The sequence below is a fragment of the Stomoxys calcitrans genome, chromosome 2 (assembly GCF_963082655.1).
Source record: "Stomoxys calcitrans chromosome 2, idStoCalc2.1, whole genome shotgun sequence".
Classification (NCBI taxonomy): Eukaryota; Metazoa; Arthropoda; class Insecta; order Diptera; family Muscidae; genus Stomoxys; species Stomoxys calcitrans.
In genome coordinates, this window is record NC_081553.1 from 2,837,724 (window position 1) to 2,854,382 (window position 16,659).

General features: G+C 34.3%; 1 protein-coding gene across 1 annotated transcript in view; it reads left to right on the forward strand.

The window, feature by feature from the left end:
- Window positions 1-15,666: 15,666 nt before the first annotated feature.
- LOC106084364 (sideroflexin-1-3) overlaps window positions 15,667-16,659 on the forward strand; it is a 30,865-nt gene continuing 29,872 nt past the window's right edge. Inside the window, exon 1 of the mRNA XM_013247987.2 lies at window positions 15,667-15,768. The gene's annotated coding sequence lies outside the window, so the exon portion shown is untranslated. The remainder of the gene's footprint in view (window positions 15,769-16,659) is intronic.

A 16,659-nucleotide genomic window follows, 5' to 3' on the forward strand; every position in this document is an offset into this window, starting at 1 on the left:
AAAACCCCATTAAGGAACAGATGGTACACTTCACTTCTCTTTGACATTCTCTTTATGAAATGTTGAATATATTTCTGTAGACATTTGAAAAAACAACATTTCTCGAAAATTAAACAAGCATACGAGAAAAAACAAAAACAAAACGTTTAATTTATAAATTTTTACAAATGTTGAAAGGAAGATAATATAACTATATATCTTTTGATATTGGATTGAATATCATGGGCATGCTTGTAAAATTTGTACCTTCGAGAAATGTTGTTTTGTCAAATGTCCACCGATTTAATTGGAATTTAAATATTGTGGCGCACGGATCAATTAATTCTACGAATTACAAATGCTAAAATACAGTCACATTTTTATATCGGGATTCAAATCGATTTCTTCCAATTACAACTTTTCTTGTCTCTCTTTCTTTCGCTTGATTTATCAACATGAGCTGATTTTCTACTACAAAATCAGAACATAAGGTGTTCATACAAGTGTATCAGTCTTAAATGATTAGGCTGTTAGTTTTTCCGTCAAGAAGATTTTTGTGTTTGGGCACTGATGATATCTTAGCAATGTGGACAGAGTTCAAACCTTGGCATCTTCCATTATTTTAAATAATGACCTGTTAAACAGTAATGAATCCCAATTAGAAATATTGAAGTAGCATTGTTTCTTAATTATTTTGCTTATATTTTAGTTAAACTTAGTAATTTTTTTGTTAAACAATCAATCACATAAGATTCATTTGCAATTTCATAACAGTAAAATACTACACAAAACATACATTCAAAAAGTTATAGGTTTTTGTTCTTTCTTTTTTTTTTGGCTATCAATGAAAACGAGCAGAATTTCATGTCAATTTATCTCGGTGTTAATTATGAAAGCAACTAAAACAAAAGCTAAACAAGTTCAATTTTTTCAAATATAAAAAGTCAATTTGATTTTATACATTTTTATTTGTAAGTGTTAAAGTAATTGTAAAAGAAATTTTAAACAAATTATTTATAAATTAAATATACATAGAGGCAATACACAAACAAAATACATACATAAATACATTTTTTCCAAAGCAAATATAATGTTATGACTAGTTATGATTCTACCTAATTTTGAAGGAAAATATAAATAAATTGTAATAATTTTAATTTTAATTTCCTTGCAGTAAAATTAAAGACAAAACAAATCAAATTAATATTTACTTAAAACATTTCTATATGTCTATTTTTTAAAATAATATAATGATTAAATTAAAAAAACACACACACAAAACAACAACCACAACAACTCTTGTTTATTCTTTTCAAAACGAGAACAATTGCAGTTTTATCTATAAATTGTTATTTATATTAATACAAAAAAAGGAAAAGAACTTAACTGGTAACAATAATTATGTGCTACTATTACTACTACTATTTAACAAATGAAAGCAACACATCATACATATGCAAAAAAAACATATACAAAGTCTATAAGTATTCATTTCCTTTTGTGTTATATAATGAGGAAAAACTACAATAATACTCTTAACCATAAATTAAGCCCTAAATTAAGAATTCAAAAGACAATGTATAAATTTATTAATGATTAACCTATATATGTATGTTCCACTATATGTTTTTGTTTTCAAAACTGCATTATTGCATCTCGACCTTTCCTTCTCTCTTTTTCTTCTTTACCAAGCTTAAAATTTATTGCTCTTTAGCCCTGCCAGTAACAAGCAACAATGAAACAAAAGAAACTAGTTAAATCACATACACTTTTTAAACTTGTCCCTGCATTCATATGACAAACTTGCGTTTTTCTGGAGCAAGTAAAAAAAACACTGTAAACCATAACACCAGAAACAATCTTTCCTTTTGGCATGTCTTCAAAATAGACTCTACACTAGAAATAACTTCCAAATAAAATTAAAAAGTGAATCTTAAAACTTCCCGATACAAAACTGAGAAACTACCAACTACCAAACTCATAACTTCCCTATACAAATCTTACAAAACTAACAAACCGCTATACGACAATTTTATTATAATTATCAATCATAACAAATAGAACATATAAACAATACAATTAAATACAATGGACGAAATACTTACAAAAAATCCATTCATGCATATACAGGAGTAGTCTAAGCAGTGTCAAATAAAGATACACGAAATGAGTATACATTAACCATTTATATGATGACACAACATGCATAACTTTTATATCAGCATATACGAACTTTCATTTGGACATAAAAATTAACAAAACCCATGAATATGCACTTTCATTCGGTAAACTTAGAAGAAAAGTGTTCCAAATATGTATCCAACATTTATAAATTCGAGTATTGTACTCACTATAAATATGTAACGTTCCACGTTTTTGGAGTTTTTGCAAGTTGTGCTAAAATTAAATTTTTTAAAAATTTTTAATTTTTACCAACTGTTAAATTATGTTACGAAAAGTGTTGTGTTTTTATGATTCGTAAGATTCTTAAAAACGTTTGTAAGTTAAAAATAATGTATGATTCAATAAAACACCCCTATGAGGAAATCGGGAAACCAGCCCCTAGGTTAGGTTGAAAAGATAGTGCGGATATTAATCCTCCCCATGCCATACACCTATGCCAGTAATCGGCTTGTTCTGCGCTCTAAATGCTACAATGTGTCCTCGAAAAAGAAAGTCGGAACTCCTTGCTAATTACAAAATCCTTAATTGTTTTCCATACCACGCCCCCAAGTTGGTTCATGTCTGGTATTGTGTCCCTACCCCTACGGCGAAACACTGGAGGAAAATAGGTGAAAATGTAGTACTCTATTTATAGTGAGGAAAATGGCAAAAAGAAATTTTAGTGGCAACGCTTGACATCATTGTCGGCATAATTTTTTGTTTTATTGGTTTCAATGGTTGGTTTTTTTCTTTTGTTATTTTATTTACTTGCGAAAAAAAAATAAAACAATAAAAACAAAATATAACTGTCAAATTTCGCTCGCGGAACAAATAAACATTTCCGCGACTATTCCTAAAGCAGAATAGAATACCAACCCTTAAGGCGCTATTATACGGCATGTATATGTCTTATGACATGTCACTTTTTGTATTCACATGCAAATGTTTGTCAAATTTGTCAATTTACATAGGATTCTTCATTTTTGCTATTACACCTGTATATTATTTTCGTATGACATAACCAAAAATTTTGAGCAAAATCGGATTTTTTTATGGGTAATAATTGTTAAAGTTTTGAGAAAGCTAGTAAAATCACAAGTTTGTGAAGACAATTTAAATTGGGGTTTGCTTTCATTCGACTGACAACATTAACAGCTAATTTCTTTATGTTTTTGTCAGTAGGAATAGAGCACGCTATGAACGAAAACAAGTAAAAGCGTGCTAAGTTCGGCCGGACTGAATCTTGGGAACCCACCACCATGGACTATGCTAAAAATTTATACAAAATAAGTAAGTTGTAGTGCATAATTTTATTGTACATACCAAACTTCTGTCAAATCAGCAAAAATTAAAGCTTCTAGGAACCGAACAAGGATGATCGAAAAACCGGTTTACATGGGAGCTATATCAAGTTATAGACCAATTTGGATCGTACTAAGCACAGTAGTTGAAAGTCATATCAGAACACTACATGCAAAAATTCAGCCAAATCGGACAAAAATTGCGGCCTCCAGGGGCTCAAGAAGTCAAATTGGGAGATCGGTTTATGTGGGAGCTATGTCAGGTTATAGACCGATTTGGACCGTACTTAAAACAGCTATTGGAAGCCATAAAAGAACACCATGTGCAAAATTTCAGCCAAATCGCACAAAAATTGTGGCTTCTAGGGAGAACGGTTTATATGGGAGCTATATCTAAATCTGAACCGATGGCCCATTTGCAATCCCTAACGACCTATATCGATATTAAGTATCTGTGCCTACCTACATCGATATTAAGTGTCGTGATTTCGACAGGTGGACGGACGGACGGACATGGCTAGATCGATTTAGAACGACGAGACGATCAAGAATATATATACTTTATGGGGTCTTAGACGAATATTTCGAGGTGTTACAAACGGAATGACTAGATTAGTATACCCCCATCCAATGGTGGTGGGTATAAAAACTACATGTGCAATTTTTAAAAGTGATTTTCATATGTTAGATTTGTTTGTATCACATGACATGCATATATCAACATGTGTTAAATTTGACATGTCATAGGGCAACTGCTTGCCGTCTAATAGAGCCTTTACTCAACTCCTTTTTACTTCCTTTCAGTAAAAGCTTCGACTTTTCACAATCCGTATCTCCCCATAGGATTTGCTTTGTCCTACCGACCGTTTCGCTGTTTTACGGTGTGACATGCTAGTTCGTCGCCCACGCACTTAAATCAGATTGCGTCGCCGCGAAAGGCTTTGGATTAACAAAGTTTATTGACGGCAGTCCACTGCGTAAATATGCCTGAATCCAAATTCATATATGAAGTTTCTTATCTATTTACAAAATTTAACTTAATTCGACTCTAATAGCATTTCTGACACCGCATCGTTTCCTCAATTCCTTCCATTAATTTAATGCACATAACATTGTTACAATGAAAGCTATCGTCATGTTAGACATGTGTTACATTTCATTCGAATGCTATACTCTCTGGACTATCTAGACTATGCGCCCTCTTCTTTTACACCAAACAATTAACCTTTCGCTCTCCTCACATTCTCTCAAACTTGCATTGTTTACAGAGTTAAGTTTCCATCGAGTTTTTCTTGAAGGGTTTGAGTCTTTGCTATGGCAACAACAATTTCTGTTTATCACACATCGAAACCACATCAATTTAAAGAATAACTGAAATGATTTTTTATGAAGCTTATTTCCTTTAATAATGTTTGTATATATACATTGTAACCTTTAGACGTACATATACACATACAAACAATATATACCTATTTACCTATTCTTATACAATAACAGATAACATTTAGGTTATAGTGTTAAACTAAAAAAATCCATATAATCTCCTGATATATAAAAGTAATACAAACACAAAAATAAATAAATTAAAAAACTTAAAAATTAACACAATAACTATTATACTAATTAGCTAAAATATTTATTAATTATGGCAAATGTCTGTTGTTAAGAATTATTTGTTAAAATTCGTATCCGTTTAAGTTTCAATCAACCAACGTTCATTTACCTGAGTCCCTCACGCAGGCAATCTCCTTCTAACACTAAGAAATATTTTGAGGTGAACATTTAAACTCAACATATATACATGCATGACATGACATACCCACATAGTTACATATACATATATATATACATATATACAACACAACAAAAGAATGAGAAACAAAGCAACTAGCGAAAGCCGACATGCCGACGAAAAGACAGTTGGCAGGCAGTTGCACCCATAGTGTATGGGCAGCAGACAAAACGTATTCTTATGTGAAAACAAAAACAAGATACCAACTAAACAAGAACTACTACCGCAATGAGAGAAGAACAAACCAAATCAATGAAAACAAAAATAAGAAGGACACGATATTGTACAATGTTTACTGTTGATGTTATGTTAGTTTATTGAAAACAAAAAATAAAACAAAGAAAATACCAATAAAAATACAATAAAACAAAACAACTACAAAACAACAATGATCAATCATTACAGCTTGCACTTACCCAAACAAATACAAATGTCACATTGTTTTATTTGAAAATTGGAATGGGAACAACGCCATTCAGCTGGACTTCACATGCTGAGTACTAACATACGATGCACCACTATTCGCTTTGGTATTTTAACAAACAAGCGTAAGGATCGCATATTGTTTCGGTACCGAACACACTTACTTGCCACCAGGGACATAGCCAGGGTGGTTGCAGGGATCCAGGAATTTATTGAATTTTTTTAAAATTAAATTTAAGTGAACAATTCTCTAAAGACAAACTTTTGCCTAGTTCTGGGCTTACCTCGAAATTATTTTTTTTTTTTTGGCCCAAACTTCAATAAAATTTTTTGTGTCTGATCAATGCATTTTGCGACACGATATTTAGCATAAATTTTTTTAAAGCTTTTTTATTTTGCGTTTCTCTTCTTAATAGAAATAAAAACAAAACATTGGTATAATCTGAACACAACTCCAATAAAAAATGACTTTTTTCTATGTGCAAATAAAACTTCAAAGACGTTTAAAAATTTCTGTAGACAAAATTAATTAAATTTTTTTCAAAATATCAATACCAATTTTTCTAGCGACAAAATTTAAAAAGTCAAAAATATTGGCTAAAAATGGAATGTTGCTTAGGCCTGGGCCTCCTTGAAAATATTTTTTCTAAAAGACTGATTACAATAAACAGTGAATAACATTTTTCAAACGACAACTTTTTCTAAAATTTTTTTTATTTTGAACAAATTAGGAAAACTTAAGGACTTAGAAAAACATGATGCAAAGTATATACGGCAATAACTGGATGCAATTTATACTGGACATCTTTTCAATTTAAAAGCGGATTTGCGATCGATATTAATAAAGTACGAAGGAAAATTAAGCAACATCATTTCAACCGAAAGTAGATGGCTCTTCGTGAAAATTGGTCAAAATGAATTTTTTTTGGTGTTTGTTTAGCTATTACCTTTTTGGCAACACTGGTTTAAACAGCTCACACAGGTTTCTGATTCACTGTCAAACATCTTAAGTTTGGTTTATAATGTAACCATCTTTCAACGGACAACGCTTGCAAATTATTGAATTTTATTATCAAAATGCGTGATCTGTTAAAAGAATTCATCGCGCGCCTCTTCCATTTTATGGACGAAGCCCATTTTTGGCTCAGTGGGTACGTAAAAAAGCAGAATTGTCGATTTTGGAGTGAAGATCATGGACTAGAATCATTGCAAGAGCCACCAATGCATCCAGAAAAAGTCACAGTTTGGTGCGGTTTATGGGCTGGTGGCATAAATGGACCGTGAACTGTGGATGGTCAATGGTAAGTGCTACCGTGAGATGATAACCAACTTTTTGCCCCCAAAATGCAAGAATTTAACTTTCATAACATGTGGTTTCAACAAGACGGTGCCACATGCCACATGCCACACAGCACGTGTAACAATGAACTTATTGAGAGGCGAGTTCGGTGAACATTTTATTTCACGGTCAATTGGCCGCCTAGATCGTACTACTTAACGAATTTAGACCATTTTTTATGGTGCTATGTTAAAGCTCATGTCTATACAGACAAGCCCGCTTCAATTAAAGCATTTATACGTGAGATACCGGCCGAAATGTTGGAAAGAGTATGCCAAATTTGGACTAAGCGGAAGGACCATTTGAGGCGCAGTCACGGTCAAAATTTGCATGAAATAATCTTCAAACATTAAATTCTATGTAGGGGTATTTAGTTTGTAGGGTAGTTGTAGGATATTATATAATCGGCTACGCCCGTTTTTTGCCTTTCCTTACTAGTTAATTAATCTATTCTGCCAAATGTAAAAAAGCAAAAAATCTAATTAATTATTAAATATAACATTAAGGATTTTAAACACCATTATGACTTTGGAAGAATTTGTTTCTTTTGGCATGCAAGCAATTATTCGTGTGATCGAAATAACAGATAGAAAATTTCAGCCAAATCAGGTCATAGACACGTCTCTTATTAGCCAATGACTTTTTTCAGCAGAGTTGTCTATACTATAGCACCTATATCGAAATATGGTCTGATTTAGACCGTGTATAAAAAGTTTTATCGGAAAAGTTAAATTTTCCCCATAATTAATTTATTAATAATTGTTCTACTTACAACCGTAATTGTTCTACTTATAAACGTTTACTTATAAAATCATATATGTTTTTTGAGACGACAAGACGGCAACATCAGGTACCGGAGATCCAAATGAAAATGAATCGTCACTCACTAAAACCACTCAGTAATCAATGTGCAATTTTTGTCACAAGAAATTACCCCTTTTATTCTTTCAGATATCCTATAAAATGTCAATCATATAACGAATTTATTATATTATGTATTACCAAGTAGCTAGCTGGTATTTAAAAATAACCAGACTGTGGAACCTGACAACTTACTGACGATATGCAGATACCCTAAACTGGAATCTGAGTGTGTTATGCCCTGTTTACAAAAAAACAAATTTAAAAAAAAAATGTAATGTTCAACCTTAGTTATCCTTACAATATTTTCTAAAACCATTTACGTTTCAAAATGAAAAAATTGGTGGCTCACATGTAATTCTTATAATATTTGGATTTAATTTCGGTAAATTAATACTAACAATAGCCGCATGTGCAAAAAATCATACGTAAAAGTCGATAAACCAGCCAAATCAACGCTAAAGCCGAATATCTATGGCGCGAAAAAAATACTTTATATTTGGAAATCGGATCAAAAGATCACAGGCGACCTGTAGCGAACACAATTGATTCATTTAAAGAGAGTATACAGCGAAAAAAGACCAGAATATTCAATCAGACACGAGGCCATAATCATCCATCGTGACAACGTTCAGCCACGTGTTGCATCACCTGTCGAAAACCATTTGGAAAATAGTGAAAAGGAAGAGGAAGACTTGAACGGGCCAAATCGGACCATATTTGGATACAGCTGCCATAAAGAACGATCTGCCGATTTAGGGTCTGAAACTCATAAAAGCTGTTGCTGAAATTTGAATAAGTGAGTTTTTTAAGCCATCCGACTCAATTATTATTCAGATCAGACTGTATTTAGACATAGCTGCCATATAAACCGATCTGCCAGTTAAGGATCTGAAGCCCATAAAAGCTGCATTTATTAGCCGATTTCGTTGAAATTTTAAACAGTGAGTTGTATAAAGCCTCCCATCAGCCGACCAGAATATGATCCTGGTCAGACTATATTTAGATATATCTGCTATATGCAAATTTTGCCCATGAACATTCCACTAAAGGGACAAACTTCTCACATATCAATGAGTGCTGTCCGATTCAAGTTTAAGCTCAATGATAAGGGGCCTCCTCTTTATAGCCGAGTCCGAACGGCGTGCCGAAGTGCGACACCTCTTTGGACAGAAGTTTTACATGGCATAGTACTTCACAAATTTTGCAAGCATAAGGAGTAGAAAACCACCGATTAAAATTTTTTCTGATGGTCTCGCCTGAATTCGAACCCAGGCGTTCAGCGTCATAGTCGGACATGCTAACCACTGCGCTACGGTGGCCTCCTGCTATATAGACCCATAAAAAGCGGATTTATTCTCTATTTCGCTGAAACTGTAACTTGTATGAGAGTTCTCGGAACATAAATCACTGTCGAAATTAACACGTTTTTACTTGTCATGATTATCATTTCGATTGATGCCTAACGCCCATACTGGAATACGCGCTATTGAACAAAGTATCATATATGTTTATAGTACATTGGTTTGTTTTATACCGGGGCTACTCTTTTATGACTGAAGAGTTTTGGTAATGTAACAGCCATTATTGACTAAAACTCCAAACATACAAATTATTTCATTTGATAGAAATGAATTGTTATTTAATTAATAAATTGAAAAATCATTTTTGTTGCAATCATCTAGGTACCTGTTCATAAACATTAGCACTTGAGAAACGGGGTTGTTACTAATTTCAACAGCAGTTGAATAATTAAAAAAACTAGTTGTTGCAGCTGGACAAACTGTCGAATGTATTACAATTGCTAAAAGTAACAACATTTAAATCAGTTTTTTATACCCACCACCGTAGGATAGGGTGCACATTCATTTAGTCATTTACTTTGCAACACATCGAAATATCAATTTCCGACCTTGCAAAGTATATATATTTCGGATCGTCGTAAAATTCTAAGACGATTCAACGATGTCCGTGTGTCTGTCCGTCTGTTATAATCACTCTACAGCCTTCAAAAATTGAGATATTAAGCTGAAATTTAGCACAGATATGTCTTTCTGATGCATGCTGATTAAGTTCTTGAACGGGCCAAATCGGACCATATTTGGATATAGCTGCTATATAGACCGATCTGCCGATAAAGGGTCTAATACCCATAAATGCTTTATTCTTTATCCGATTTTGATGAAATTTTAAACAGTGAGTATTTCTGGGCCTCTTAACATCTGACCCAAATATGGTTCGGATCGGAATATATTTATACATAGCTGCCATATATACCGATCTGCCGATAAAGGGTCTGAAGCCCATAAAAGCTTTATTGATAACCCGATTTCTGAATTTTAAGCCTACCGACATCTGACCTAAATATGGTTCAGATCTCACGCTTAAGGGTCTGAAGCCCATAAAAGCTTTATTTTTTAACCGATTTCGCTGAAATTTCAAACCCAAATATGGTTCAGATCGGACTATATTTAGATATAGCTGCCATATAGACTAATCTGCCGATAAAGGGTCTGAAGCCCATAAAAGCTCTATTTATTACCCGATTTCGCTGAAATTTTAAACAGTGGGTTGTCTTCCAGACATCTAACATAAATATGGTTCGGATCGCCCATAATAAATATATCGCCCACTATATTTAGATATAGCAAACATATAGACCGATATGCCGGTTAAAGGTCTGAAGCTCATAAAAGCTTTATTTATTACCGTTTTTTTCCAATTCCATCCAATTTTCACCGAATCGTGCCGAAAGGGGGTTTACATATATACCCGAGGTGGTGGGTATCCAAAGTTCGGCCCGGCCGAACTTAATGGTTTTTGCTTGTTTTTGTTTTCATTTATAGAACTTATCACATAGATAGATTATAAGTAGTAAACTTTCAAAACATATATAAGTACGTCCCAGTGGCGCAGTAGTTACCATTCCCCCTATAGCGTTGATCCTAGTAATATAATTTTTTCAACGGTGGTTCTTCCTTCCAACGCTGCACAGAGGCTTCAAATCCAGGTGTGCACATCAGAAAAAAAATGTCAGCGGTGTTTGTCCACTTACTAATGCTGGTGACATTTGTTAGATATCCACACTCATAGAAATAAATCTGCTGATAATAGCAAACACTATCTGCTGACAGTTAGTAGTCAATTTTGCTGCTATAACAGCAGTACTTCTGATGTCATAGATAAATGCTGGTAATTTCAGAACAGCAGTCTGACTGCTGAAAGGTCTGTTGTTAGCCTAAAATGACTTGCTAGAAGGAGAGTAAAATAAAATTACTTGGGTATTTTTTCTCCAAAAAGAGTCAACCATGAGAAAATATGTTGGAGTAGAATATTTTAATTTTTGTAAAGAAATTTTTTGATCGCGTCTACAAAAACAGCTGAAATATTAAAAACACATAACCACTCGTAACAGGCAATCGTAAATAATAGCATAACAAGAAAAGGGCGAAAAAGAGTTTGCGGTTTGTAAAAGAACTGCCGCAGCGCACATGCGTTGTATGGCGTGGTAAAAAGGGTCATCGTAAGTGTCACAACACACAGACCTCGTAAGCAACAAGTAGGTATAAAGCAGTAATGCGGCATTTCCCTGCTTAAAATACCTTTGCACTTGGTACCCGAGAGGTGGGTTCTTATTGTTGTATTCATATCAGAAATATCAAATAAATGGTTCTGCGAGGAAACAGAAGCGGTAAGTAAGAAGGGACAATGCGTTGCAGTCATGCATTGCAAAGAGGCAAATTGAGATCTACTCCTGTCGCAACTCGATAAGAAGGAGTTTGGGACTAAAGGTGGGGACGGTCGAGAAGGTACAGGGTACCATGGCAGTGCTTATCTCTGGGCAAGGATAAGTGTCCCGAGAGAGGCGCTGAATGCCTTTGTTGATTTTATGCATTGCACCTACATATGTGTGGAGTATGTGGCAACAAAGATAGCCATAAGACTAAGGGAGTCTGGTACATGGCGCTCCTCTAATTTGGCCATTCTTCTGTTCGAGAAGATGGCGTGGTGCCATGCTATATGCTATACAACTGCTTGTATGCCAGTGGAGTCCTTCATGGTTGATGGGTTGGAAGTCGTTTTCTCGAAAAGGGATCTCTAGGTTGGGGCACCCCGCCCCTCCCGGGACCCTTTGTACGAATGGCGACACTGGAGCAGAAGTCTACATTCTTATGGACTTCTGGACGAGTGCAGCGTCTTTCGGGAGGAGATCTTCGCGATCCTGAAAACTTTTTGTCAATTCACCAATAATATGTCTCATGTTTGCTGAAACAGCAGTTATGTCTGCTTTCCCATTTTCCGCAGACAAAAACTGATGTTTTAGCAAAACTTTTTACAATTCTTAACAACAAATTTCGTTGAGTGCAGCCTTGTTAAAACTTCTCTAACAAGTCATGTCGCTAAGCGGCAGGCCATTCGAATACGGCATAAAAGAAGAGGCCCCATATTATTGCGTTAAACTTGAATAGGACTGCACTCATTGATATGAGAGAAGTATTCCCTGTTCCTATATGGAATATTCATGGGAAAATGTGTATGAGTATGTTCTTCCTTCACCAATACTGGCGGTGTTTGTAAGGCATTGTAAATAGTGTTCCGACATGAGCTAAAAACTTGAATGGGAGAACACCCATTGATATGAATGTTCGTTGATAAATCTGTAAAACTAAGAATATAAATATAATTGAAATAAATTCTTTAGGCAGGCTCGTTAAAGGAGGAGGGAGAAATTTCGATTTTCGAAAAATAATTTGTAGCATTTAAGAAAAAGTAAAAAAATTCAATGAATTCGTCATTTAAGTGAATCACTATCGATTATACAATAGGATGATAGGACGCACTCACTTGCGTAAATTTTTCCGGTGTATATTTTATACTCCTACATATAACATCCACATAAAAGCCTTCGTTGCTCTCAGATTGAGAGAAAACTATTCCATGCATCCGACAATGAGGCCCTTGACATTCAATGGTCAAATAATCTCTCTCACATATTTTACTGATAATACACACACACACACAACACAATGTTTTGTTTTCTAAGGGGATACTGAATTTTGCTCATATTTAGTCATACAGTGGTTAGCTACGCTCAAGCAAGAGAACAAACTCTGATAACAGAACACAGTTTGCAAAACGGATAAGAATTGTAGGAAGAATTGCATCAGCACAGAAAAAATATAGACCTAAGTTTGACCGATTAAACATGGTATTGACTTATAAAAATCTTTTCAACAGAGATGTTAATTGCTTTAATTATTTTTGACATAGAAAATCGATATTTTTAGTATCACAACAAGTGATTGGTAAGGAAGGTATACGTTGAACATATTTTTAGTTGTACGAATTAAGTTGATATTTAATGGTATAAATTGTGTATCAATATTATACTCTCTTCCCTTTCCCATATATACTACGCGAAAAAATGCCGGATGTTAACAAAAAGAATGGATAAATAAGAATGTAAACGTGGTATTTATAAAAACATATTAATAATATTATCTTTTTTTAATATTTTATTATCCATATATAGATTAGATTGATTTGTCGGTGTCGACGACAACGAAGAGAGGCTAAAAATGGAATCGACAATTTTTCTTTTTTTATAACCCTGAGACCATTAAGAAAACATATAAATATTTTTAACCTATATTTTTCATGTTTTATACGCAATTTAATCCAATGCAATAAAAAGTTTTTTATTTATGTGAAAAAGATAAGTTATTTATTTTTATTAAAACATTAAAAATGTTATATAAAAGAAATGGCAAATTCCAAATGAATGATTTATTGAGTTAATAACCACTTTAATTGAACTTTTGAGCTTACCATAAATCCAAATTGCAAAATAATTAATCAATAATTATTTCGTCATTCCGTTTGTATATATGTATATACATATGTCCTTTACATTCAATTGAAATGTATTATGCATATTACAAAAACAATATGACGAATAGTAAAATGTTCATCGTTAACATAGATCATCAACAAAGTGTGTCCATCCTACTCTATCGTTGGCCAAAGCCTTGGCTTGATTCCACGGTATATGGGTTGACTCCATCACCCTTTTAGTACAGCGGATCCATGTGCTTCTGAAGCGTCCCCTTTTTCGCTGTCTGTGCGGGTTTCAGCGTCTAGGACATTTCTCGCTGTATCATCGCGCGTTCGGCGTAGGATATGACGCAACCAAATCCATTTGGTTTTCCGGATTTCTACACCAATAGGGGTAGTGTTTGTTCTTATTTGCAATTCTTCATTTGAAATACGGTTTGACCAGAAAATTCGAAGTATTTGTCGTAGGAAGCGATTACTAAAAACTTGGTTTTTGCGGGTAGTCGCTTGTGCCAAGCTCACAGTTCTACAGTCATATAATAAGGTCGATTTTACACTGCTCTCGGCGAATCAACTTTTGTACTATATGAGATGTCAATGCATCTATAAACATGTTTTGTAGAACTAGGAAACATAGCGTGTATTTACGTTAGTTTGGATCGACATTTTGTCTATTATTCATTTACTTTCGACCGAGTAAAGCTAGCGGCTCAAAATTAATATTTTTTATTAGTCCGGTTGGGATTTAGCATGATGCCTTCTGTAATGATTTTTAAACGACCTTTCGATTTGACATCCGGCGCACCTGAAGGTCGCAATTTCGATCCGATTTTTCGTTTCTACCTTTCCAAAGAAACTAACCAATGCTATCACAGATGTTCAATACTAATGATGTGTATTCCGACTCTTTCTAAATGCGCTAGGTGCAAAGACTGTGAACGTGCAATGAAAGTGCTTTAGCAATTTTTCAATCGATTGTGGTAATGTTTTTGCTATTAAAGATGAAACTATTTGTACATAACATGTTTTAACTTTGTTGTTAGCTTTGAATTTGTAAATTTAATTGTGTTTTTATTAGTTTTTATGTTCACTCATTTCCTTTTTTCCCTCTTGAATTACCTCTTACGAAAGAAACAAAAGAAAACATCAGTTTTCTAATAGAAGCCATTATTTTTGGGAGAGGAAAAGAACATCTATAAGAATCTACTGTTAATGAATGCTATGGTGAATGCATGGTACTTTAAAATTGCACTTAACGCGCTGTAGACATTTTAAAAAATTTTCAGTCAAAAACTTTTTTAAATCGCAAAATAACGTGCTGATACATATAAACAAATTTTTTTATTGTAATAATGATTAGTTTACGAATTATGTATTATGAATAATGGCATGCAAAGCTATTAAATGAAATAATTACTTTTTGTTCCCCATTCGGGTTGCCAGAAACTACTGTGCCCCATTGTTTGTTTGACGTAAACATTCTCCAAAATACGAAAGTGAGATGAGCGTAGAACAAAGAGAACTACCACCAGTGCGGTAAAAATAAGTTCTCCAAATGACGGTAGCTAAGCTTTTTTCTAGAGATGGGCGCGTGAGTTGTATATCAATCACGCAAACTCACGAGAAAAATCAGAACACAATTTGGGTCAAATAAACGGTTTCAATTGCAATGAATGAATATTCAATTACTTTTGAAGCAGAGTCTATAAAGAAATACGTTTGTTGCATTAAACGATAAATAAATAACTAAAAATTAGTTTTGTGTGTTCGGCTTATGCGTGAGTGGTGGTTTGTTCATGAGTCACTCACGTGTGAAGATTTTGATTTTATGCACAACCACGTTATTGGGTATGGATTTAGCATACGAGGCATGTGACTCACGCTTGACACAAATTTGTATTGTCACGCACTCATCTTCTGTTTGACGTAAAAATGTGTTGATTTAGCTTTTTCGCATCGCTCAGTTTACTCTCCACCAATTGAACAGAGCCAACAGTTCGACAGTTAAGTTGCTGTCAGTTGCTAGCCTGCTCCAAACCAAACCGGTCGAACCTCCCCTGAACCTCAGTGTTAAGGTAAAAGTGAAAAAAGAACGAAATTACAATTTAATGAAAAATGGGAAAAATGCTCAAGAAAAGATTACTGATATTCCTCGCCAGCACTTGTTAATTTAGAGAACAAAAACAAAAGAAAATGTGTAAAAAAACGCTCCAGAAAAGCTGTGCGTTAGTGTAAATGTGTGCCTTTGTGTATGTAGAAGGAACAAAAATCGTAAGAAATTAACGCTTCACTCAAAACCATCTGGTTTTCCGTTTAACGCCCCAACCAAAGGAGGCAAGCCAATGACAACGACGACATAATACTAGAACGACAGACCACATCGTAACACAAGTAACCAAGCAAGCAGGGATTTATGTGATAGTGCAAGTCCATAACTCAATCATTTTACTTTTTTACTACTACTGCTTTTATTGCCATTGTGGATTATTCGATTTGACTTGTCTTGTGCGTTATGTAACAAAGTGATTTGTTGTTTGTCGCGGCTGTTGTCCATGTCAAAAGAATAAAAACGGTGATAAGAACAAAACAATAAATGATGTGTACCATTCCGTTCCTCTACCGCGGCTGGCAGCGCTCGACCGTTCCATCGCAACAGAGAGCTCACAAATGTTCACAATTCAATCAATACCCGTATACACGCGTTTTTTGCTTCGTATGATTATTATTCCTATGCTGTCGAATGCTAAACAAGCTACAGAAGCTACCGTACAAACAGAGAAAGAAGAAAGCACATTAGGCAAGCGAGTGTCTTGTCGTGGTCGCAGCAACAGCAGTAAAGGCAACAGTATTTGCTCTGTCCAAAACAATGCTCCTCCTCGCACAATGTCCACTTTGAACTTTCGTCGTGAACCTAAATTATAATTTCTTTCTTCAAGTGAATGTCGGCAATCGTTATCAGTCGATTG